Here is a 24,132-nt window from a genome sequence, read left to right on the forward strand (position 1 = left end):
TCTACAAAACCTCTTGAGGAGCAGCAGAGGCCTTGATGAATGAAGACTAGCCTGCTTTTCTTGGAAAGTGTCACTTCTCTTTGGAGGGCTAGTGGTGTCACCTGAGTATGTGGCAAGCTTTCTGAATCTGTCAGGTAGGGAAAAAGGATCCCAAATATCTGCGTTTGGGTTATTGGCTTGTGCTTAGTCTTGAGGAGGGGTTTCAGCTGAGCGGGCTATTCTAAAGAGCATTAAATTAAGAGTCTGTTAATGATTTAGTAAACCAATGTAGTAAGTGGGGGAGTGTTGAGCAAATAATCTCTGCTGGGAGAGGTGAGTGCTCTAACAGAGCTTGGTTACTTTTTTGTTCAGAAGCATATGTGAAGAACTGAAGAAGCTCATCTTCAGATGTGAATCAAAGGGATCTTGCAAGAAAACTCCTTGGACTAGATGGGATTCTTTTTTTAAAGTGTTACTGCATGATGATCCAGATTGGTATTGACACCTGGGAGTGTGAACTCTACTGTGTTTAAGGAGACACATGTCACAGAATCACAGAATCATCTAGGTTGGAAAAGACCTTAAAGATCATCTAGTCCAACCATTAACCTCACACTGACCGTCCCATATGTTATTTGGGATGACTTCTTTTAGACTTGACTTAAGAGGGGTTTACCTCTCTTCCCAGAGGGACTGGGACTGGAAACATTTCTTGTGCAAATGCTAGAAGAATATCAACTGTGTGACTCATGTAACCCCTAAAGGGATCCTTGGAAAAGAAGAAAAAAAAATCCTAAATATGAGCAAAGCGCACCATGACAATAGTAATACGCAGCGTGTGATCCAAGTACTGTGCACTTTGGAGGAAGATGCACAGTGGGCGAGTGCTGTGTAGAGGTGCTGAAGATGGATTGTGATCACAGCGTTCCTTAAAGCCTCTTTTGATAAGACAGTGAGAGTTCAAAATCTCACTTTTAAATATTTATCATAACTATTTAATCAAGGCGGATGCTCCGTTTCGGTGGCCCTCTCTGAAGACGTGACACCCAAACTGTTACTCAGCACTGTTTTGTTGGGTACCCTCTGCTCTTGTTTCAGAGGAAGCTGAAAAGGAAGCTCCATTTCTTTGCAGTAAAAAAAGAGTAAAAAGCAGATGTTTCACGTTAAGACGTGTGCTTGTTTTTCCCAGAGCTACATGCTATCTTTCTTCCAGGCTACTGTTTCTTGCAGTTTCTGCAGCTGTTGAGGGGGGGAAAGGTTAAATCATCTGGAAATGAAAAGTAAAATACTCCTTGGGTGGGCTTTCCCAGTTTGAGTTTCAAGCTTTGGAGGCTGTATCAAAGAGGTCAGGGTTTCAGGAGCGGAGGCTAGCATCAAAAAGATAAAATATAGTTATCTTTGTGAGCATCCTTGGCGGGGCCGTAACATCTCTGTGCACTCAGGCTTGAGATGTCATTGAACCACATAATATTGAATGATTGCTTGCTGCTGGAAACATGTAGTCTAGCTCCATGTTTGAAATACCTCAAGTAAGTATAGACAGTGAAAACTTCAGATATCATGAAATTTAATCTAGAGTAAGCAGGACTCTGTTCTGGATGAGTCAAAAGACTTGAATTTCATTTCATGATATTAATGTGTTGCGAGTAGACTATCTGAACTTGCCTGCGTGTTTTCTCTAAATTTTGTAGTCTCTTTGTGTTATTTGAGACACTGTTCTGTTCCCTTTCATCACAAAGATCGTTGGCATCAGTTTTGAAGTCTTCAATATTTTGCTGTTAACAAAATGTAGGCTTCCTGTTATGCATTAGAAGTACATGCGGGTTTCAGCAGCTTTCTGGGAATACCAAACCTTCACACACGCTGAGATCGCAGTCAGGCACACCGCTAGATAACTCAAAAAATGCTGTTTGCTGGCTTACTTTTGTAAATGCAAAATTGAGATCTAGACCTGCTTGCAGCATTCTCTTGCTACATTTGAAATGTGTGGGCTACTCATGAGTTAAGGGAATTGAGAGATGTCAAATGGTTTTTGCAAGCAGCAGTACTTTTTTGTGGTTGTGTTTTTTTTTACCTAGGTGTCAGACGATAAATAGTGTTCTGAGCAGTGCCCAAGTACAGTGTCAGAATAAAAGCTGACTCTCTTTATCTCCAGTTGAGCAGAATGAATGTAGATGTCAGCTTTGGGGTGTATTCAGGGAGAGATTCGCAAATGACGGAGTCCAAGCGGGAGCTTTGCTTCTAGTGCAGTTGTTAAGGCATTCAGCTTCCTGTCCAACTCTCTCCCAGGTGTTGAATGTATTTGTTTTTGTCAAAAAGACAGCAAAATCTACCCAGCAAGGTATGACTTTTCCCCATTTGACACTGCTACTTTCCATGTTTTGAGGGCAGGCAGCCTTAATGTGTAGTTCAGGTTCTTTCTGCTTCACTGCTGCTCTGCTGTCCACTAGACATAGGTTTTAATACCTCCTGATAACTGGCAAATAATACTGCTTATTTATTCACAGCTGATTGCCACATAATGCTGCTTATTTAGTCTGTGCAATCAAAGTTAGTCTCTTACTCTTTCCTTTCTGACAAGAAGTGGTTATTTATATCTAGCTAACATTAAGGGGTCAGCAGTGGGTTAGGTCAGGCTAACAAAATCATCAGTGGTGGATGTGGGAAAAGGGTCCACTACTTCTGCTGTGAGATTCAGGGAGGATCAGGTGGAGCTAACAGCTCGGGTTCCAAAGAAGCAGGAGGATGTTTTTCAGGCAGTGAATAGTAGACTTGTTGAACTAGCCAAGGGCTATTGTGGCTACAAAAAGTTTGGGTGAGTTTGGAGAGGAACTGGACATCCTTGTGAAGAGGCTGCACTGAATATTCCTGAACACCCAGAAGCCCAAACTGACTTGGGAAGGCCCGCAAGTAAAACCCACTGGAGGTAGAAAAGTGCATGGAGAAGTTATGTATGCTTACCCTCTTCTTTCCCTTTCCCAGACATCAGCTTGTGGCTGCTATTTCAAGCTGGAGGTTAAGCTAGATGGGTCATATTCTTCGGTTGACCTCTTTGGCTCTCGGAGAACACGGCTTTAGGTGTTTTGCTGCTGTCCTTTGAGTGGTATCTGTTAATGATTTCTGTAAGCAACCAGAGCAGTAGGTGGATGGAGATGCAGGTGCTGTGTTCTAGCTGCTCTTGTCTGATTGAACTTAAACACAGGGACTCACTCCTTCCTCTTACTTCCATAAAACTTGCAGCTTAAGTTCTCTGGACTTCCTGAACTGTCATACTGGTATCTCACTGAACGTACTACCTGGGGAGTCTCTCAAAATGTTACTACCTCTTGAAATTTTGAAACTGTCTTAATATTTCGGGGTTTGGTTTTGCTGTTCAAAGTGTTCCAGGTTTTCTTTTCATAGCTCTGGCTAAAGGTCTGTGTGAGAGGAGAACAAAATACTGAGCTGTGAAATGAAACTGATGAACATGGTGTTTACCCTGAGATTGCATGCTTCTGTCCTTCAGAAAAATGATGCCCCCTAAGAGGGAACGCAAGCTTTTTTCTAGACAAGGCTTTTGAATGCTTATGTATTTGACTTGAAACAGAAATATGTTTAAAGTTTTATGCCAAAACTGGCACTGTTGAGGCTTCCTGAATAGGCTTTCCTGCACAATAGAAACGGTCTACAGAGACCTTATTTTTTCCATACGGGTGTGGAATGCTTTGGTTGAAAACCTACTCGCCTGAACGTACACTGATCCAGGACTGATGGGTTGCTTTTCCAATAAGGCACTTGTTTCTGGAAACTACACATTCTGTGCACTGCTAAGCAAAGTTCTTGTTGCTTGAGCTCGACGTGAGTGCTGGAGCATTGTGTTTGCTCTTGAGGTTTTGTTCCATCATCTAATGCTGTTGGGAGCTGTCTTACCTTTTTTGTCATGCTGAACGGTCTGAAGACTTTGAAGTAGGGCAGTGTCCATTAGGTTGGAATTTTAATATTGTTCCCGTGCTTTAATTTGTTAAGACTGTAAATACCTCAAGCCCACAGGTGACAAGCTTTTTTTAAGCACTACCCGGAGTTTTGTGCTGCTAACTGGTAACAAAATAATAATGAGCTGAAGTACAAAAGATCCAAAAACTGTGTACCAGCTTCCTAAGAGAACTCATAAGGAATGGGTTTGTAGAGTCATCTTCCCTGCTGTGGCAGAAGCGATGCCCTCCTCTGGGAGCTGAAAAGTGTCTGTGGTATACCCCAAACTTTCAAGTGCTGCACCTCAGAAATTGTCTCTTGCTTCAGGCTGGCACAGATTTCCCCAGCCCCCAGTGGATATGAAAGACCTAGTTGTGTACTCTAAGGTAGCAAATATAATCTCTTCACAAACTGCCTTCAGGGACATTAGTTTTTACTCTGAAAAAGCTTCTCATCTGCTCCTTGCTTTGAAAAGTAATGCAGAAAAACATCTAGCAAGGCTAAAAGCTTCTGGTGTAGCCTTGTTCTCTCTCAGTGACAGTTGGAAGAGGTTTTGGGGGTCTGTGGGGCTTCTCCAGCCAATGTGATGGTGTTTATCTGAACTATCGTGGCCTCTGAGGGCTGAACAGAAATGCTGCTTGTTGGCAGTGTGCTGAGAGGAGGTGACTCTGCCGCGGTTATGTTGAGTGATGCAGAGGAGCATGTCCTGAATACAGGTGCGTGGGACCTGTGCCCAGCTCCACACCCCCAAATGCTTCACGTCCTTCTGGTTTTGCGCACTCTGTAAAATAAATAACTCTTCTTCCTGCAGCAAGTCGTCCGGCAGGAAGCAGAGCATCCTCATCAAAGGATTCTACCTTACTTCTGTGTGGTCATACGAAGCCAAGGTCTATTAAGTTCAAGCTGAGATGTGTGTCTCCAAGCCTAAGGCCTAGCTAGTGCCATCAAGGAGATGTCACAGGAAATGGGCTCAGTGTCTGGAGGTGCTAATTAAACACAAAAAAAGTTTAACTATCTGTCAAAAGCTAGAAAGGATCCCTCTTGCTGTTCATGGTTTCAGACTGTCTCTTTGATTGTCACTTTTCTTTCTGTAGCAGCTCTTTCAGCTGCCTTAGTCTTCCCTTCACAAAGGGACATGGTCCCCTGGGTTCTGCATAATGTTAGGCTTTGGACAGCGAGGCTGTCTGGAAAAGGAAAGACTGGAGCTTGTCACCATGATAAACTAGTGTTCCAACCAGGTCATCCGCATAGTCTCACTTGTTAACCATTGCTTTTTGTTGCTGCGAGAGGTGGCTTTCTGTATCATGCCATGCTTGCAGCTAGATGAGGTTCCTGGCTTCTCAGCCGGGTTTAACGTGTGCTGCAGTCATGAGCTGAATCCTTTTGTTATTTTGGGCTCCTCTGTGCTTTGCTTAAGCCATTCTGCTACTGGGCAGGATTTCTGGGTGAGCCCAGCACCATTGGTGTATGGTCAGGGAAAAGATGGAAACTGAGCTCTGCCTTTTGAACCTCAGGTGCTCTCAAGACACTGGAGTCCTATCTGTGTGAACATGGGGAGACTTGTGTTTGCTGTGCTGCGGGTTGAAGGATCTGTTAGTAAATGTCTTGTTTGAGGTGGGGATGAGTTTTTGTCACTTGGCCTTGTCACTAGGTAGTGGCAGAGGCTGACCAGTGCAGAGGATTTTCTCATCTTACACTTTGACTCCTCCGTAATGTGCCTGTCATCTTGTTCTTCGAGCAGAACATGAATAATATCTAACCCCTGATTTGAACCTGAACCTTAGGATAGCATGAGATGATTTATTTACTTTTATTCCTAAAGTAAATCATTGTACCATGGAGCGGGTTATAAATAGAATCTTCTGTTTAGCTTCCTTGTCCAGAGTTGCCACCTCTTATAAAGGTTGGTGTTTATGTAAAGAAACTGAGGCAGTTTCTGACCAATGAACCCAATTTGGAATTCTTACACACAACTTTTGTTTTTCCTTCTAAGTTTAACTGGGGCATGTTCAAAGTGTCAAAAGAGCAAGCCTCACTGGGTTAAAGGGTGTTCAGCACTTAAACATGTGGACTGTCATGTTAATGGGATACTTCTATTCTTTGCCCCAGAGTGCTTTTAGGGTTGTGATGTTAAGTAACTAAATAAAGCTGCAGTCCCTCTTTTCCTGTGAATATAGGTGCTTGTGTTTTCCCTTTCTTGTAGGGCTTAGTTTGGTACAAGTTTGGCTGGTTCTTCCTGGCTGCAGCCTTTGACCCGGTCAAATAACTTGGGACAACTTCAGCATCAAGTAGAACAAAAGCTTGCCTTAAATGCTTTGCAATAAACTTAGTATTGGGGGATATATTCAACTACCTAATGCCTTTTCATTTTAGAAGAATGGGTGTCACTCACCACTTGTATGCTGAAGCCACGGAGTGGTGGTGTGTGTTCCTCACCCCAATGGTTGGCTTCATTCAAGAATTGTTGCTGGATAATTGTAGACAAGGATTAATTAATGACAGCTGTTGTGAGCTTGTGGAGACTTCTGAAGTCTCATACAATGCCATTGAGCAATCCTCCTAGCTTCTTGAGGACAGAAATCATGAATGACTTTGGAAGAGCACGTATGTGACTTGGACTGGACGGACAACAAGCTTACGAAAGTACAGGGCAGAGGTAGACCAAATTCCTGCGTGCTTCAGTCAAAGCAGCGTCTCTTGGCAGCGCAGTGATGGTGACTTCATTCGATCTTGCACTTGATGTTGGAGAAAGCAAAAATGCTCTCTGGTACAGGCTTTCCTTCTGTGGCCAGGCTACAGAGTGACCATTTTTCCCCCCATGCGCTGACAGAACAAGCAGTTTGACAGGTTAGTGTGGACCCTTAAACTTCTAACCTTGCTGTAATAGTTAGGCAAATAAGGATAAAAGTGCTAGCTTAGGCATAGACTTTGAATGCCCATTAGACACTGGGGAGCCTGATCGCTTATAGCCCCTGTCAGAGCATCACGTGTAAGGGAGGGTCTAATGTGGTTTTTCAGTGTGTCAGAAGAACCTGTCTTCTAGATGACAGGCAGAGCTTCTCAGAACCTAAAGTTGCTTTTTAAAGTTTTAATTTTTGTTAGAACAATGCATGTGTTTTCTTCTGAAGGAAGTTTAAATGCTCAAGTTTTGAATGCAAAACAGAACAGTGTGTCTCTGGTCACCCTGGGCAGTTTTCCAGGAATAGTTTCATTTTGGTTTGACTTTCACATCCCTGTTCCAGCACATGCCCCCTCAGAAATCCGTGTTTGGGCCCTGTGCTGCTCTATGGGCTGCGTGCTTTGGAGAGTGTTATTTAAGGGGCGAAAAAAGCACAAACCAAAAAAACCCTTGTGTTTACTTCTGACCAAAGTGCCTGGAGCGTCCCAGGGGATGGAGCCAGCCCAGGGGATGCTGCGTCATGGGAGTTCAGGTTTGGGAACCTGTGGGGTTCCCCGAGGTGGGGAAACACTGATTACAAAAAACAAACCCCAAAGTTACTGAAGAACCAGAAACATCTATATTTTAAGAAAATGCTTAACACTTCAGATCTTCTGAACTAAAATTCATGTTATTGCATGGAAAGCTATTAGTTTGCCCTGACTAGGGGTAAGGAGAAATACTAGATTTTCCTATAAGAGAAGGTGTTTGGCTCAGTTTCATCCACAGTATACTTGGAAGCTGGTATATTAAACCAAAAACTGCAAACAATGTTGTTTGGTTTTTTTTTTTTAGTAGAATAAAGCAAGATTAGAAGTTGCTGGTATGAACTGTTGCATTTCTAAAAATGTTGTTCTCTTCCAGATTCGCTACAGATATGACTGGCTGGCTTCTCTGCTGCTCCTGTGCCCCAGCACTTGCTACCCCATGATTTCAGATAACAAACATAAGTGAGTTACAAAACGTGTGGTGAGTATCACGTGCCTTTGATTTTTCTGGAGCATCTTAGCATGCAACTCAAATATTCCTTCCTAAAAAAAACCAAAACAACCATATATAAGTGAAGATGCTATAAAATCCTGTAACTTATAACCAGGGTACGTGAAATATCTGTGAAGCCTGTGGAAGGATGCTTGAAGACCCAAATGAATAAGAATTGAATAAGTCTCCTTATTTCCATTTTTTTTTTTTCCTCTCAATTTTGTCAGCATTTTTCACCTGAAGGAACTTCTCTGGGAACCTGCATCCCTTATCTACTCTTCCTGGTTTTATTTTTAGAAATACACATGTTGAGCTGAGAGGTAGGTAGCTGCAATGCTGCTTGTCAGTGATGAATATCTCCAACAAGGAAATTGGGTAGGATTAAAGTAGTCAGGGAGAGTCCAAAGTCTTTTATGGTGAACTGAAGCTTCTCTAAAAGTGCTTTAACTTTGTTACCGGGAGGAGGGTTGATGTGCTCTGTATGTAAGCGTTTGTTCCAGTGTGACAAGTAAAATATGGGCTGGGTTGCCTATTCTATTACAACTGACCTATGAAAGGAGCAGAAAATTCAAAGCTGGAGGTGTTGGGAAGATTTTCCTCTCCAGAACAAAAAAATCAAAGGGTATAAGGTTTGTAGGTGAGAGTGTTTGACTGACTGCAGTGTGGATACATACCGTGATTTCGTGAAACAGGCGATAGTGATGAAAATAAACAAAAAAGCAAGTGTTTTGATTTGATAAAAGTGATGACCTTGAGAGCAGTGCAAGCCTCTGCTTGGCAGGAGGGTTCTTTGGGTGTACATAATGAGTACTGCAGGAGTGAAACTGGCACTAAATTTTCCTTTCTGAACTTCTGAAAAAACATATATATATATATAATGACAAACTATATTTCTGTTTGAACATAAGCCAGGGCAGACTAAGTGATACTGATTAAGTAGTTGAGGCGTTTAGTTTAAGGCCATAATTGTGTACCATCCTTTGGGAATACTGTTTCTACTTTTGAACAAAATGACGTGACAAAACAAATTCTTTCTAAATTGTAATTTCCATTTTGCATTTTGTATGTAGAAAGCTTAATGAGCTCTTGCCTTTTGATAATTTCAGCTGGAGGGGGGGGCAGATGGATGGGCAATGGTTTCATCCTTTCAGTAGCTTCTAGCCTGGAGGAGAAATCTGTTTTCAATTTTGCTTGATATGGTGTATCAAATTATTTTGCAGTTTCATCCCCTAAAACTGGTTTATCATTTTTTGGTGCCAGTAGTAGGAGTACCATTAATTGTTTGAAAAGTCTTTAGTTTAAGCAATTCAGACTGGTGCAGTACAGTGCTTTTAACACCTTCGTATGAGTCCAACAGAGACTGTAGTCATCTGACTATGCTTCATTTTATATAGGTTTGTCTTAAAGATAAGCTCCTGAAGAGTCTGAAGCTTTGTTGATGTGATGTTATGGAGGGTTTCTCTTGTGACTGAAGTCACTGGCTTGTTTTTCTTCATCCTACCTCTAAGATGTCTGGGATCTTGGGAACTTTTTAATTAATCAGATCAACCCATTTCCATGGTGTTTGGGATCATAGTGTGCTTTTTCACTTGCGTGAAGGTTCTACCTGGTTCACAATGTCTAATTTTTTCCCTTCTTTGCTTTCTGTTCAGCCACTTACATGCAAGGATGTGGATTCTTAGCACAGACTGCTAGGCAGCATGAATGCTAAATGATACAACGAGGAGACCCATCAGGTCCTTTTTTTTTTAATACAGTAGAAGTTGATAATGCATTACTGAAATTCTTTATCAATTCCGGGACACTGAAAAGTGCTTCTGTCTCAGCCATGGATCTTGCTCCCAAGCTGCCTATACTTGTATCCCATTTCTGCCTGCTTTTATCTTTCTGTATATTTAAAATTAATATTTAAAGAAGTTCTGGTTTTCCCATTTCATACCTTCTACTTGCCCATACTCCTCTACAAGCTAGCACCCTGACTCATGTCATTTCTCGTTCAAGGAGCATTGACATCTTCATCTGAGTGTTCCCTGCCTCAGGATCCCCAAGCAGAGGTGTGCTGGCCTGACATCTTCTCAGCTCCGGTGAAGCCAGTGCCAGGTGCTTCCACTCCTGCCTTTGTGCTCTGGAAACAGGCATTGTCCATGTGAGTGAGGAGTTAGCTCTTGACTCTGCTGTGTCGACCTCCAGTGTGCTTGGTGAGCCGTGTCCAGCTTGAAAAATCTGACTTTAGGGGCAGATTTTTTCCTGGATGGTGTAAATGAACAAGAACATCAGCGGCTGCTGGTTAATTGGTTAAATTCCTGGCTTAAACAGCTGCTCACATGGTACATCTCCCCTGTGCTTACTAAGTGGTGTGTTGCAGTGGCTTTCTGCATAGTGGCAGATCCAGCACATAGCAGTATGGGATGGACCTGGACCAGTGGTAGCTTGCACAGGAGAATGCTGTGCTGACCAAACATTTGGGGTTGACTGCAGAGTGGAATTCTCCAGGTGGTGCTGAAGGAAGCTAGCTGGAACCAAAGTCTTGGAGCCTATGTCAAAAAAGAGGGAGACAGCGGTGAAAGCCGTAGGTGCCTCCGCTGGTTTTTGGCTGCGTATTGAGAGCAGTCCTGATGATGTGTGGTAGCTAAAATATCCTTCTGTATGCAAAGCTTTCTAGTTGTATTAGTCATCCATCAGGCTTCTGGATTATTTAAGTGCTGAAGCTCTCCTCAAAGAACAGCAATATCTATTTGTAGAAAGGTACATAATGTGAAGTGCAATTCCAGTATATTAGAGCTACGCTGCTTGTGATGTTCTTGGGAATGCTGCTTCTCCTGTTGTGGGACTTCATGATCTGTAAAGCCCCTATCAAAGATCTGTAATCTTACAAGGCTTCTAGTTGGTCTTAGGGACTTGAATGGTGATGCCATTAGAGCTTCTTCTCAACGTTTTTCCACAAAATCACTCCTCCTGTTCAGTGCAGTGTAGCACTAAACCCCGAGGAAAAGGGGACAGTGACCAAAAAGGTCTTCTGTAGCATTAAGGAAAAATATTCTTCCCTTAGGTATGGGGGGTGCCATAGCTCAAATAGTTAATGACCAAAGCCATGTTCTATAGCACTTTAACTTGTACTGACTTGATCCAAGTCTGAAAATGCCTAGAGCTGAACTGGTTCATTTTTAAGTTGTAATTCATCTGTGTCTGCTGTTTACGGAAAATCTTCAGGACAGCTGCTAGCTAGAAGGTTAATTACAGCATGATTATATTCTCATAAACTTAGAGAGAAGTCAAATCTTCGTGGCTTTTGTAATGTGTATGGATTAACTCCGTTGTATTCTAACCCAAAAATTAAACGTGGGGTTTCATGTAATGTTTGAGATTCATAGACTGGCAAAACGCTTGTTCTTGCTTATGCAGTCTGGCTTTTATGTAACTCATTATTTTTGCTCAAATGTTGCAGATAGTCTGTTTCCTCTAGCAACAGCCACCAGATGTTTAGCTGAACAAGACTTAATTCTTTAACATTGACCTGTAAGAAATGTGTGAAGGCGAACACGGGGGTGGAACAATTGTATGTCAGCATGATTTCCATTTCCTTACGAAAAACCCAGTGCAAGCCTTGCAGTTTCATTTGAGCAATGATGGATCTTTTTTTTTTTTCTTTTTTTTTTGTGGTATGCTATGAGGCCTTCTCCATGGTTTTTAATGTTTCCATGAATGTACTGTTGGGGGGGTGGTGGTGGTGGTGTTGGGATCAAGCTGACTTACAAGAATCGGCATTACTTGGGCAATTAGCACTTTATGGGCTAAGTTTATCTGGCAGATGTGCCACTGTGCTGATCCTGCTATGGATTCTGGTTGTCAGCTAGGCTTCTTACCTACCTGTAGGTCTTCTGTGAGCAACCCTTCTGCTTTGCTAGAATGACTCTATTTTGTATTTCCATGGGAAACCAACTCCTGTTTTGGTTTTTCAGCTGGGTGAAAACAGTGCTACTGGGGGACATGGAGTGAGTAGTCCTGATGGTGACTGCTAGGAAGTCCAAGCAGCTCTTGTCTCTGAATCATCCCCATTTTAGGGCTTCAAGTAGCACTGTCCTTCTAAGACTGCACAGGGACTCTTCTGCTAGGGGTGAATGGTCTGGTACCTGTTTTTTTGGGTCTGCAGAGACTAGATAAATCAAAGTAGAGCTGTACCATTTCCCTTCCCCACAAGGACATGTTGCTCCAGATCCCATTGTGCTTCCCCTTGTTGTGCAGTTTGGACATGAAGGTGTGTGTACTGGACAGCCAAGGTGGCTGTAATGGTGGTCTCCTGGCAGGACCTTCAGTCAGTCTCTGAACAGCGTGGTTGGTGCAGGTATGATGCAGCTTTTAATCTGAATGCATGAAAAGCTGCACAGATAATCTTCAAGAATAAATTTATTGGTCTTTAACTGGGGTTACTGGTGATAGGTCTGTACTCAAGAAGTATGGATTGCGTAGAGAAGTGTGGCTCTGCAAATGACTTCAAGGTTTCAGAGGTCAAAGTATCTGCTGGTTTAGGTTAGAGATGCTTCTGGTGGAAATAGTACTTACCTAGTGCTGGAAATGCTTTGGGACACAGTGCAGATGCTCCAGCCTTCACAGTTATGTTCGCCTTTTTTTTGGTGCTTTTTCAAAAGTTCTAGATGTCTTCCCACAAAATTATGACATTTCTTAAGCAGGAGGTATCTTGCATGTCCTTCTAGTAAGGTGTGAGACTGGCACTCAAAGTAGTATCTAAAACTCCTTTCCCTTTGTGCTGCTTGCATCAGGTTTGTATTTTCAATAATTCTCAAAACTAGTATGTGGGGTTAAGGTAAGACCTTGCTGAAGTGAGCTCATGGGCCACGTACTCACTGGCCACTGGCTGGGTTTTACTGCGTTTACTGGCTGTTGTCATCCTTGCACAACAAGTTGCATTTATTTCTCCTTTTTAAGTACATGCTAGATAATTCCTTTTCAAAATGCTACCAAATTATTTTGCTTACTAAATATCTGCCAGTTTTGAAATTCAGCGTTTCCTATCCTGTTTTCTCGTGGTGGGATGGGGGAGGGAGGCTGTGCTACATCCCAGTGTTTCAAAAACATGTGAGGGTGGAAGATGTGACTGCAGTTTCAGTGAAAGCTGTTGCTACTGCAGTTAACACAAATGAAAGCCTTTATGTTCTTGGCATTCTGCTAGTATACAAGATGAAAAGAGCTACTGAAAATTACCAAATAACAGGGGAAGCAGAACTCCTCAAGTGCATGCATTTATGTTGAGGTGTTAGAATAATCATAAATGTCCAGTGGTCTGCAAGATTCTTAGCTGTCCATCTAAATGGAACAATTGTGTGTGACAACCTGCTGCTGCTGAAAAGGATGGTACCATCTACCTGTACCTTTCTTTGGGCTGTCTCTGAGGCTTTTTTAACCTCTTGGTAGGGATTCAGCTCAGGAACCTGATGGAAAGCTGTATAGTTCTGGAGTTGGCTCTCTGAGAGGTCATCAGAGCTGGTGAAATAGAGAGACTTCAGGGCGTTTGATGGATGGAGGAGCAGGAAGGTGCCTTTTAGGGTAGCTAGATGTTAAACAGGTTAAGCCATCTGATGTGTACGTACCAGGCATGGCTATTCTGGTAACCTAGGGGCTACTCAGCTCTTTTAATCAGCTCATCTCTGTCTCCTTCAGCCCCTGGGAGGAACCTAAAGCTTTGATTCCCACTCTGTCCTTCCTTGTACCTAGGACATGGGCAAAGTAGGAAGCTGGGAACAGGCAAGGTCAGAATGAGCTGCATGGGAGTAGGGAGGTGGTAGTACCCTCAGGCACTGCTCTGCTCTGCCTGGACCCATCTCTGGGGATACAAAGGATACATCTCTCCCTTCTACTACCCAGCACCAGAGTTGGGGGTACTTGGACTTGGTGCTTCCCGTTGCTTGCCTGTCTTGTACTTCCAGGGTTGTAGCACGCCAGTGTGCTGCTGGTACCGTTTGTGAAGCTGTCTTGTACCTTATGGGCACGGTGTTGCCCCTGCAGTTGAAGAGCTGTGACCCTGGCTGCCAACTCTGGGAGGCTCCTTTGGGCTGGAGCTTTGTCTTTGCTTAATTTCAGTTTTTAGCCTGTGTCAGCCTGACTGCTAAACTAAGGCTGTTATAGTCTAGACTAATCGTGGTCTGTTACATCCCTGGGGATGGGGTGGAGGAGTCTGAACCTCTCTGTGATGTGGAAGCAGCGTTTCAGACTTGTGGGGTGCTGTAGAGGACTTGTGGAGCCTTTTGGGATTCATCTGAAGGTAGCTGCTAGGAAGAGCATGGGAAGTGGATGGAAGATGTTTCTGGGTTAAACTGATGGCTGTCTGAGAAAACAGCAAGAAGACCTTACTTCCCTTGGGTCATGAGAAATCTGGAGGTAAATGCTTAATTGTTTCACTTGTAAGGTTTCAGAGGTTTTTCTCATGACCTTGAACCCTCTTTCTTTGCTTCAGCACTTGCAGCTGATTGAATATTAAACATGTCACCGTGTATCTGAGCTACTATAAGATCAAAACCAGAAGCAGAGTACATATGGAGCTTTGACTCGCACCCAAACTCTGTGGTTGTGCTGTCGTAAATAGATCTGTGAAAGCTGTTTTTGAGCGGTGCATGGATGCTTAGTCTCACTGATTGCTTTCCTGGGAAAAAAAACACCACCAGGAAAACTAAAGCTTATGAGCTGGTATGATATGTAGCACATCACCACATAGGTCAGGTATAAATTGCTTTCTTATATGTATACATGAATTGGAAAAATTCTCGTACAGTATAACTGACCTTTCCTTAAAACAACCTAAACCCCCCCTGCAAACATGCACCTACCACAGTGATCCCGGGAATAATTCCTGTAAAAGGCTGTAAAATCTTAATCCTTTTATTTTCTCAGCATGCGAGGTCAGCATGACCTCAGAGAGGTCAGAGGATATGTGGGTACTGTACCTATATTTGGTAGCATTTCAGGGGAAACCAGAAGGGTATGAGCAGTAATTAAGCTAACTCCTATGTGGTTGAATTAGTGATGAACAGCCCCCCAATGAGCAGTTGTTTGTTGGCTGCTGTAACTCAGATCAACTGCTCCTGGGAGTGGCATCTTTCCTTTCAGAAATCCTTTGGTGTGAGAGGTCCCGGATTGTACTCTGCTGCATTTGCGCTTGTGCCCTGTGGAAGAAGAGCAGATAAGCTTCAGAAAGGGGCTATCCTACTCGCTTCCTAGCCAGCTGACAGGTAATGGTAAGCAATTTCTAAAGGCAAACGCATACCTGGTTGCTGTCATCTTCTCTTCTGCAAGCAGAGTGGGAGTAAACCACTTTAGAGAGTGCAGGTAACGAAGCGAGGTCCCCTAGGGAGGTTGTGGCAGCTGTTGGACATCTGACTGGTACTTTATAGATGTGGTCAAGCAATGATCCATCACAAACAAGGGTTGCACTATATTTAGATAGGCTGTCCCCTATTCATGTGCAGCTTCACCTTGTCCTGAGACACATTCTGCAGAGGGATGATGGCCAGGCCACCACGGTTGGAGTTTATTTTCCATTTTAATGTTGAGTTTTCAGATGCTGGGAAGTCCAATCCTTAACGTTTCCTTTAAAAGGCAGCAGATATCAGATTGTCCTCAGTGTCCTTCTCTCCTAAACTTCTTCTCCAGCTGAATAAGAATCAAATCTGTACAGTTTCTGTGACAAAACAATATTCTTCCAGTTCTTGTTCTCTCACATACCAATGGAAATGCCACTTAAAAAACCGAAACCCTTTCTGATGTAGGTGTTGGCCACAGTGAAACTGTATCAAGTTTCACTTTTTCTGGGATGCTGTCTTTGGGGACATAGTGCTGGTCCTGTGAACAAGGATGCTGGTTAACCTCAGGTGAAGGTTCCCATCTGAGGTAAAGATGATGAACCATCTTCAAAAAAGATGAGATACCTTGCTTGATGCAAGCTGCAGAGCACTGTTCTGTGAGCTGTGGGTACCAGAAGGCTACACAGATCCAGAAGGAAGGACAAGTTAATTCAAGTGGGGAAAATCAGTCCAGCGTCGTGGCGCTGGTATCACTGCAGGTCGTGAAATGGTCTTCAAGTCTTTAGCTCTGATATAGAGCGTTGCTGTGTATTTGCTGTGCTCCTGTGGTCTTGGCTAGATGTTGCTACCCGCCACCTAAGATGGGGTATGGTGCCGAACGTGCCCTTTGTGCATCTCGGTGTGCTTGCTCATGCTCTGATTGTACCTGCACTTTCATGGCATGAATTTCTTCTGAAAAATCTGAAATGTCCTTGTGCCACCTGCCGGTTTTCACAGTCTGCCTGAGAAGACTAAGCTGGAAATAGCATGCATTTTCTTTTGCATGCGGTGATTCAAAGGGATATTTTGTAGCTGAATACAGAGCCGTTTTCAGGTTTCAAACCACAAAAGATGACTCTTCAAAAGTGCCTGATCTACAGGCAAATACTGGGCATTGTATATAGATGCTATCAAGAGGTGCTGTCTTTCCTTGTGAAGAACTGCCTTGTAGGCTGAAGAATTGGGCTTGGTTTTTCAGCTTTCTCAAGGTTATATTGTTTGCATGAAAGGAGAACAGGCACTGTAATGAAGTAATAAACCTTGAAAACATAGTTTTAAGATGGTGCCTAAAGGTGATCTGTAGCTGGAGGCAAGGCTTCAGTGAAGTATTCTTAGAGGCTCAGCCTTTGTTTAAGTGCAAGTTTGGCAGGGGGAAGGATTTGGGTGGGAGGTTGGTGCCTTTCAGAGGACAGAAAGGTGCTTGGTAGCGTGAGTACTCTGATTGTCCCATGATGGTGAGTCTCTGCATGGGACAATAACCCCACTTCTTGTTTTAGATCATGATATTAAAACTGATAGGGTGGAATAAGGTGTCGTCTCTCTGCTCAACAAGATTGGTGCTTGTGAAATAAATGCTAAAGCTCAGCATGAAGAAATCTGCCAGCCGTAACTAGTCCAAGGCCATGTGTTGCAGAGCAAAGGAATGTTATTATCAGGATATGCTTTCCTTGGCTACAGATCTCCACGAGTACCTGTGTTGCTTCTCTATTTTAAAAGATAAACTTAACTCTTAAGTCTAGATGAGTGTGAAAGTAGAACAAACAGCTTTCTCCTCCAGCTTCAGGAACCAAGGACTTGCTCTGATCATCACTTTTTGCTTACTGTTTGTTTCTTTGCTGGGTGTTGGCTTCAGTTTCTCCTCATTGGTAACCCAGGGGAAGCAATAAGGTGTCTTCTGATCTCTTTGCACCACGCTCATCTAAGTTACCTTAATCTTATCACGGACTTGTTTTGGTTCTTGTGAAATCTTTAGCCTTCTCTTTGTAGTGTCACTAATTTTTAAGTCATTATAGGATGGAAAATACAGTAGCACGGAGCTGCGCTTACTATAGCTGCTTCTGTCTTCGTCCTTCCTTAAACCTTCATTTATGTACTTGGTAGCCAGCTTCAGTTTGAAATATCTGCCAAGTACTCACTTGTTGACTAGCAAGCAAGCTTATATGGTTACCAGGGTGTTTATTTTATACATGAAGAACAGCAAAGCTAGCTGGGTCTGTGTGCTTTGGAAGGAAGGTTGCACCCATCAGGACCTCTTAGCTGAAATACCCATGCTTTGCCCCAAGGTCTCTTGAATTCTGATCTTCTAGCAGAGGGAGTAAATGACTTCAAGAACAGCTCAGGAAATGTGGTTTCAGTGTTTGGATAATCCAGTATCTAATAAGACCCAAGTTGTGAAGCTTTTCACATGAACAGGATGAGCGACTCTTCTGTGTGCATTCTTTTGTGTTACACTGCATAACTGAGCTTGTGCTTCATTATTTTCCTCAGTGAGGGAACACATGTGGATTGCTCTCCTCTGGCTTTATCATAATAGCTGGAGAAATTTAAGGTCTTTAAATTCTTTGTCGAATGGGATTGAAACACATGAATGGGTTAGAAGCTTGTGAAACAGGGATACCAACACAGCTAATGCCAACATGTAAGTCTAATTAGAAAGAATGGAGCAAGATATTTCTTTTTAACTACAAGACTTTACTCTTGTTCATACTAGGTGGTATTTATAGTTTTAATGGTATGTGCCTTGCCTTTCCTTCCTAACAGATTGCTGGACCGCAACTGGGTGGAAGATTTGTTTGTTTTGGCACAATATTTGCTTTACATAGGCATGTCTCAAGTTTACAGCAAACAGAGGAGCCAGGCCATGAACTGTGCAAAGTCCTTAACGCGAGGGAAAGAAGTAGGAAAAGTTGTTGTGTAAAATTATCTCTCTGAAATGGAAACATCTCCTCAGCTTATTTCCCCTGCTAGCTTGCATGCCGTTTCCTTAAGCTGACGTTGCTCCATCAAATGCAACGTGAGCTTGAACACTTGCGTCAGTGCTGCTTGTTCCTCCTGCTCTCAGTCATTGCTTGAAACTGAACGTGCTGCGGGTTGGGCATCCAGTATCCTTGGGTTGGGTGCTGAATAACTTCAGTGGGGATCCTCTTCTGGCACTGGGGAGTTCAAATCTGAATGGAAGTAATTCAACGGCCAGATGACCTGGCAAAAAGGTAGCTGAGGTGTTTGCTTACTACCAAAGTACTCTTTCTTGGCCTGAGAAATAAGTATCAGGTGGTGGGACGGTGCTGAGATGCACATAAGGGGTTATCGGTAGCAGTGGCAGAGATTGGCGTGAATTAAATCCACTGCCATGACCTTAGCGCAGTGGTAGCACTGAATACATCTGGCTTTGATAATGAAAATAAACGTGCTGCGGAAGCTGGAGCTATTGTTTGCAGCTGAAAAATGGAGCTGCTTAGCAAGCTGCAGAGTCACCAGGTGGTCCTGCTGTGTGGGACTGGGTCTGGGCTCTTGGTCTGGGGACACTGTTGCTGCCTGCCTTCAGGCAGCCGTTTTGTGGAGGCAGAGGACTGTCTGTTTTTTCTCTTGGCGTGCAGGGATTTTGTAGCTCGTCAGATGTTCTTGCTGGTGTTAACACTCTCTCACATCTTGGGCATCCTCTCCATCACCTGCCACAAAGGTGGGGTGATGTCTGGCCACCTGTATTTGTGAACCCACGTTCAGGATAAGAGTGTGGATGAGGAAGGGGTGGTGATGCCTTGTAACCAGACTGATCCTTTGCAAATTTAAATCGGGCCGATTACTGTGTACTTAAGGGGGGAAATTTGATGAGCTTGATGGTGCGTGAAGGCAAGGATGGGTACAGTCAAAAGAAACCTCCAGAGCTTATCTCAAGACTGTGAGAAACCAGAGAGTATCTGTTGCCATCTCTTACGCTGCTTGTGCCACCCAGACATGTCCCAGCGTACTGGATGGTTTTACACGGGATGCCACTGTGGAGAGACTGCCTCTCCTGATGCTTCTCTACGTGACGCAGTGCATGGACCTCATCTCGGCAAGCAGCGTGAGTGATTTTGACAAAGAAGCTGCATCTTGTGAAGCACGGGTAGAAAAATGACAGACATGGGACAGCGCTTGCTAATAAATCTGAAAGAAGCTAAACCACCCGTCCAGCACGTGAAGACTTTTAAGGCACTGTCCGCTTGCTACCTTCAGATTTGAGGAGAAAAACCCCACAAGACCAACCAACAACAGAAGCCTTCAATTATTACAATTTTTTTAATCCATGTAGCTTGCTCTCTGGAGTATCGATGGCTTCTGCTTGGCTTTACACTGCAGGCTGGTGATAGGGGCTACTTCCTTACCATAGCGAGGAAATGACTAGGCACAAACATTTACTTTCTGTGAACAAACGTGACTGTCTAACTGTGTATCTTGAGATTATTATGCCTAATTGCTCTGCTGAGGAAGTGCAGGTTTTCATGGAGTTTATGATGTTTGTGTGGGTGTAGCCTATCTTGCCACTTGCGGGCACAGAACGAAACCAGTAACCAAGCCTGTATCCTGCACCACGGAGGAGGCAGCTCGTAGCTGCTAGCAAAAGGAGTGACCTTTGCTTTGTTTAGAAATAAATAAATAAAAATTCAAAAAGGCAAGAGACAGGATTATTTCATAAAACTACCACAGAGCTCCTAAGCATCTGTTGGCCTTCCTGTAAAGGGGGCTGTACTTCTCCAGCAGGTATTTTGCTTGGTCTGCATGTAATTCTTGGCGTTTTTCAGTTGTGTAGGCTATCCAGATCAATCTCTTCTGACAGCTGAACTGCTTCATAAGGACACACAGTTGGGAGATCTGAAAAAAGGTAATCTTAAATCTCAGAGAGAAAGGAAAAGGTTGTTCTTTATATGCCATAACGATGCTAACCTGTAGTATAGGTGGGGGGGGTCTGACAGCTTGTTTTGGGGCTGTAGTACAGCTGCAGTGCTGACTTCAGGGGAGTTTTTATAATCTCGTAATGGGAAGGGAAGACAAATCACTGCAGCAGATTTCAGGCTTGGAGTGTAACAGTGCCTTAAATATTAAGCTCTGTCAGTTTTTAACGGAAGTGAGCTATACCAGTAAAAACCTTACCCTACAAAAAAGTGGGGTGGGAGAGAATGAGGCAATGGCAGGGAATCAGGGTGCTGGCAGCTGCTGCTGCCCCTTCTTGGTAGCAGCTTTGAGATTTGTTTGCTTAGGCTGAAGCAACGTATTTATTTAGCCCAAGCGAGTAGGATTTATTACTCAGGAGTCTTGGTTCTTACTTCTACAGCTACCTCGTGCTCTTTAACCTCTGCACGTGGTTGCAAGGTTTGTCATCCCTGTTTGACAGCAACTTGCCTCCAAATAAACAGCATGTTAAAGGCTGGGGGGAGGTTTCTCTCTGTTTATGGGTCTCTAGTACATAGTTTCCTCTTCGAGACATAGTTTAGTTGCGAGTAAAATATGTAGGTAATGTCAGTTGAATTCCTGCCAAATGTTTAATTATATGAAGTGACAGCATGGTCTGATCCTCTTGTCCCATGACTGCCTGAAAAGGTACTATCTTCAAGTAAGGAGAAGGTGAAGTTCAGGCATTAAAATGAAAACACGTATATATTAAATCACTAAGTGTAAAGTTTTCTTGCGTTTCCTCTTAATATGCTACTTGTCTTTCTTTTAGCATCACCATTACTGTTTAATCTTTTTAAGAGATGCTGATACTCCAGCTCACCATCTCTTACATCACTGTGTTTCCATTTTATTAACCAGCTCTTACGAGGAGTTTCTGGTGATGAGCAACCTGGAGACAGGGGCCAAGTCAAGTCTGTTGGGCAACATCGAGAGTCTGTGGGACGGAGTCATGCGAACTTGGCAGGGTTGTCTGCTTCCCCATTTTCTGTGGGGCATATGGGCTTTACCTGCCAGTCCAGGTCTTACAGTTTAGCTACACGGACTTCACAGAGTATACTTGTGACTTTTACCCACGTAAATTTGTTCTTGGTCATGTTCCCTTATAGGTTTCTCTTTTTGTCCGCTCTTCATATGAAGCTGTGCAGTGGTAAACAGCAACTTTTTCCATTTCTGTGGTGCTGAATATGTCCCCACAGTAGGACATGGATGTGCATAGTCTTACAGCCAGATTTGCTTTGGCTGATTGCTGGTATTCATCCCTGCAGGACATGCCTCAGCTGGGATCAATCTTGCCTGATTTATGGCACGTTGGCACTCGGTGCCTAAACCCTTGCACTGAATTAGGTACTTGCATAAAGCTCCCTTTCTGAAGGCACCTATTTTGGATGTACCTTCAGAATTTCATTCCTTTTGTGTGGAAATGGTATTTTCTCTAAGGCTTTGCTGCTTTGTGTAGTGGACACTTGGACAGTTAGGGCATCTTTACACCTGTATTCAGGGCTCAGTGCTGTGAGAGGCCAGACCAGTTTTCCTCTGTCTCCTGAGCCATCAGGTGCAAATGCTCAGCAGCATCAACATGATGTTTTCCACTGACAAGTTAGAGCACATGTTCTCTTCCCTGTCTAGCAGTCTGTTGATCTTTGCAGCTATGTACTGGACATGGTTTTATCTATAATTAATACCAAGCAGAGGGTGCAATGCTGCTTCAGACTGCTAGCAAGCATCATCCAGGTCTCTTAACCTGGTTTCAGAGGCTAAGGTCCTGAATCTGGCCAGTGGTGTCTGAAGCTCATTTTAGGAGCTGATATGAGCCTTGACAGAGGTTTAGTGTCCCTCTGATCTGAGGCAACTAAGAAACTGTTCTACTTGTCCTCAGCTTTTTGAGGCATCCTCGGTATTGGTTGGGACAGAGAAGAGGCAACCTCTTCCCATCAGGTAGCTGCAAGCCAAGTCTGGGGACCTGGACCTCTTCTCAAGTTGGGGTATAGAAAGCCTACATCTGAATCTCACTTCATTGCTGTTTTGTAATGACACTTCTTATTGATACTGGGTGGTACTCAACACGAATGTGTTCTTCCACAGGGGAAGCGCTTACCTGATGAGTGCCTGTGATCATCTTGACACATGGCCAAATGCTTCTCTGCACCTCTTTGAATTAGTCAGGGCTGCCTATCATCTCAAGGTGGGTTTCACTAACGCAGCTTCTACCTACCCCTTGCTATCAAGGGGTCTTCAGTTTTCTTTGAGTCTGTCTCCTCAAGTTCACGAGAAATCTTCTTCTAGTAAGAGGCTTTTCCCTGCTCCACGCACACACACACACAGTGTGAAAGCTGTGTTGGCTCTGAACTTAATACTTGCATTCCTTTGTGAAAGTAGAAAAAAGCACTTCATGGTTTGGATATTGCAAAGGGGGTTTTTTTGTGTTTAACCGCCAAATTTACCAGTCTCTTCAAGCTCTCTGAGCCTGTCTGCAATTCATCCTCCAGGCTGCTTTTCCTTGCCAGGCAGTGCACAGATAAAACAGTCGTAGACGGTTGAGGTGCATCTGTGTTAAATTATGCTATAAATCTGCAAAAGTGATGTTGCTGCCAGTAATCCAAGCCTGCTCCAGAGTCCAAGCCATGGTGGTGGTCTTGTCGAGGACTTTGCTCATCATTGATACCAGTAACTGCAAACTGCATCCATCAACCACCATGTGCACCTGAATCTGCCTGATGTGGGTTATTCCTTGAAGATGCACATGGCTGTCGAGAAGTCTTCTCTTCTCTTGGTGGGCTTTGCCCCTTTCTTCTTCAAATCCCTTGCCTGAAAGGAAGAGGGTGGTGGAGGTGTATCTGCAGCTTTCGTTTTGCTGTTAAGCAACCTGATATTTTAATGTGGAAAAAAATACAGGTATTTGTGATGCCTGGATATCAGAGAAGAGAACGTCTGCAGGGTTCTCATCCTGCCCTGGGTCTGTTGCAGACCCTTTGCTACTGCCAGGTTTTTTCTCATTTCCTCTGTAGCATCCTCATAAATATCTATTGCTGCTGGAACCTGGCCTTACGCAGCCTATTTTGCAAGCAGCAACGGTATCCTAAACGTCATTCTTTTTGCCAGTCTTTGAGAAGCCTTTCAAACTGGATTTTAAAACTGGGGTCGGTTACTGTAATATCAGGAGATGGATCTCCAAAACTTTGTTGGTGTCGTGGTTCCCTCCCGGGCGGCGGCGCAGCAGGGGCTGCAGGACTCCCGGGGCTGCTGAGGATGCAGCGCTGGGGCTGGTGGTGTGCAGACAGCTGTGTGTGGGCTGAACACCTGCGTTGTTTGGAGGTGCTTGCTGCTGACAAATGGGGATTTGGCACTCTGTCAGGCTTTTAGGCAGAGGGATATGTGTCTGACTTCTGCAGCAAGCCTCAGAAGATAGAGGGGAGCTGATCTGGCAGTTGCTCTTCAGTCTTTTCTCTTCTCAGACTAAAAAAAAAAACCCTAAAATATGCAGAGCTCAGGTTTCATTAGGGGATTTTTTTTTCACTTTATTCAAGTATTCAACTACTCATTTAGCTGTTCCAGCATAATCCAACTCTTCGTAAAAAGCACTAACCCTCTTTTTCTGACAAATTATGGTCTGTAGTGCTTTGTTACATACACAGGAATATGCATACATGGCTGCTGGTGTGTGTTTGACTTGAACTTGAGTGGGGAAGAGAAGTCAATGAATCTAGCTTGCATCACATAAACCACTTCCCTGAAAAATGGTCTATTCTTTGTTTTGACTCTCTTCGTGTGGAAGAACTAAATTACTAACTAAATTACTTTTTCCCTCCCTAGCATTCTTGGCTTTCATGCTGAGCTTGTATAGAGGGTACTGAGAACAAAGTTCAGGAATGAATTTACAGAACGGGTGTTTGGATCGCTCTTGGTGAAATGATCAACCGAGACTCATTTGGAAAAGTAACTTGTGAACACGTTTAGTTGAGGATTATACAATTAATGTGTTTTAGCATGTTCACAAGGTCT

At 43.6% G+C, this 24,132-nt stretch overlaps 1 protein-coding gene across 3 annotated transcripts in view; it reads left to right on the top strand.

Moving 5' to 3' along the window:
* CSNK1G1 (casein kinase 1 gamma 1) overlaps nt 1–24,132 on the top strand; it is a 110,702-nt gene that overhangs the window by 12,943 nt on the left and 73,627 nt on the right. For all 3 annotated transcript variants that reach the window (XM_074837836.1, XM_074837837.1, XM_074837838.1), the window contains exon 2: nt 7,733–7,837. The gene's annotated coding sequence lies outside the window, so the exon portion shown is untranslated. The remainder of the gene's footprint in view (nt 1–7,732; nt 7,838–24,132) is intronic.

Source organism: Strix aluco, chromosome 12 (assembly GCF_031877795.1).
Source record: "Strix aluco isolate bStrAlu1 chromosome 12, bStrAlu1.hap1, whole genome shotgun sequence".
Classification (NCBI taxonomy): Eukaryota; Metazoa; Chordata; class Aves; order Strigiformes; family Strigidae; genus Strix; species Strix aluco.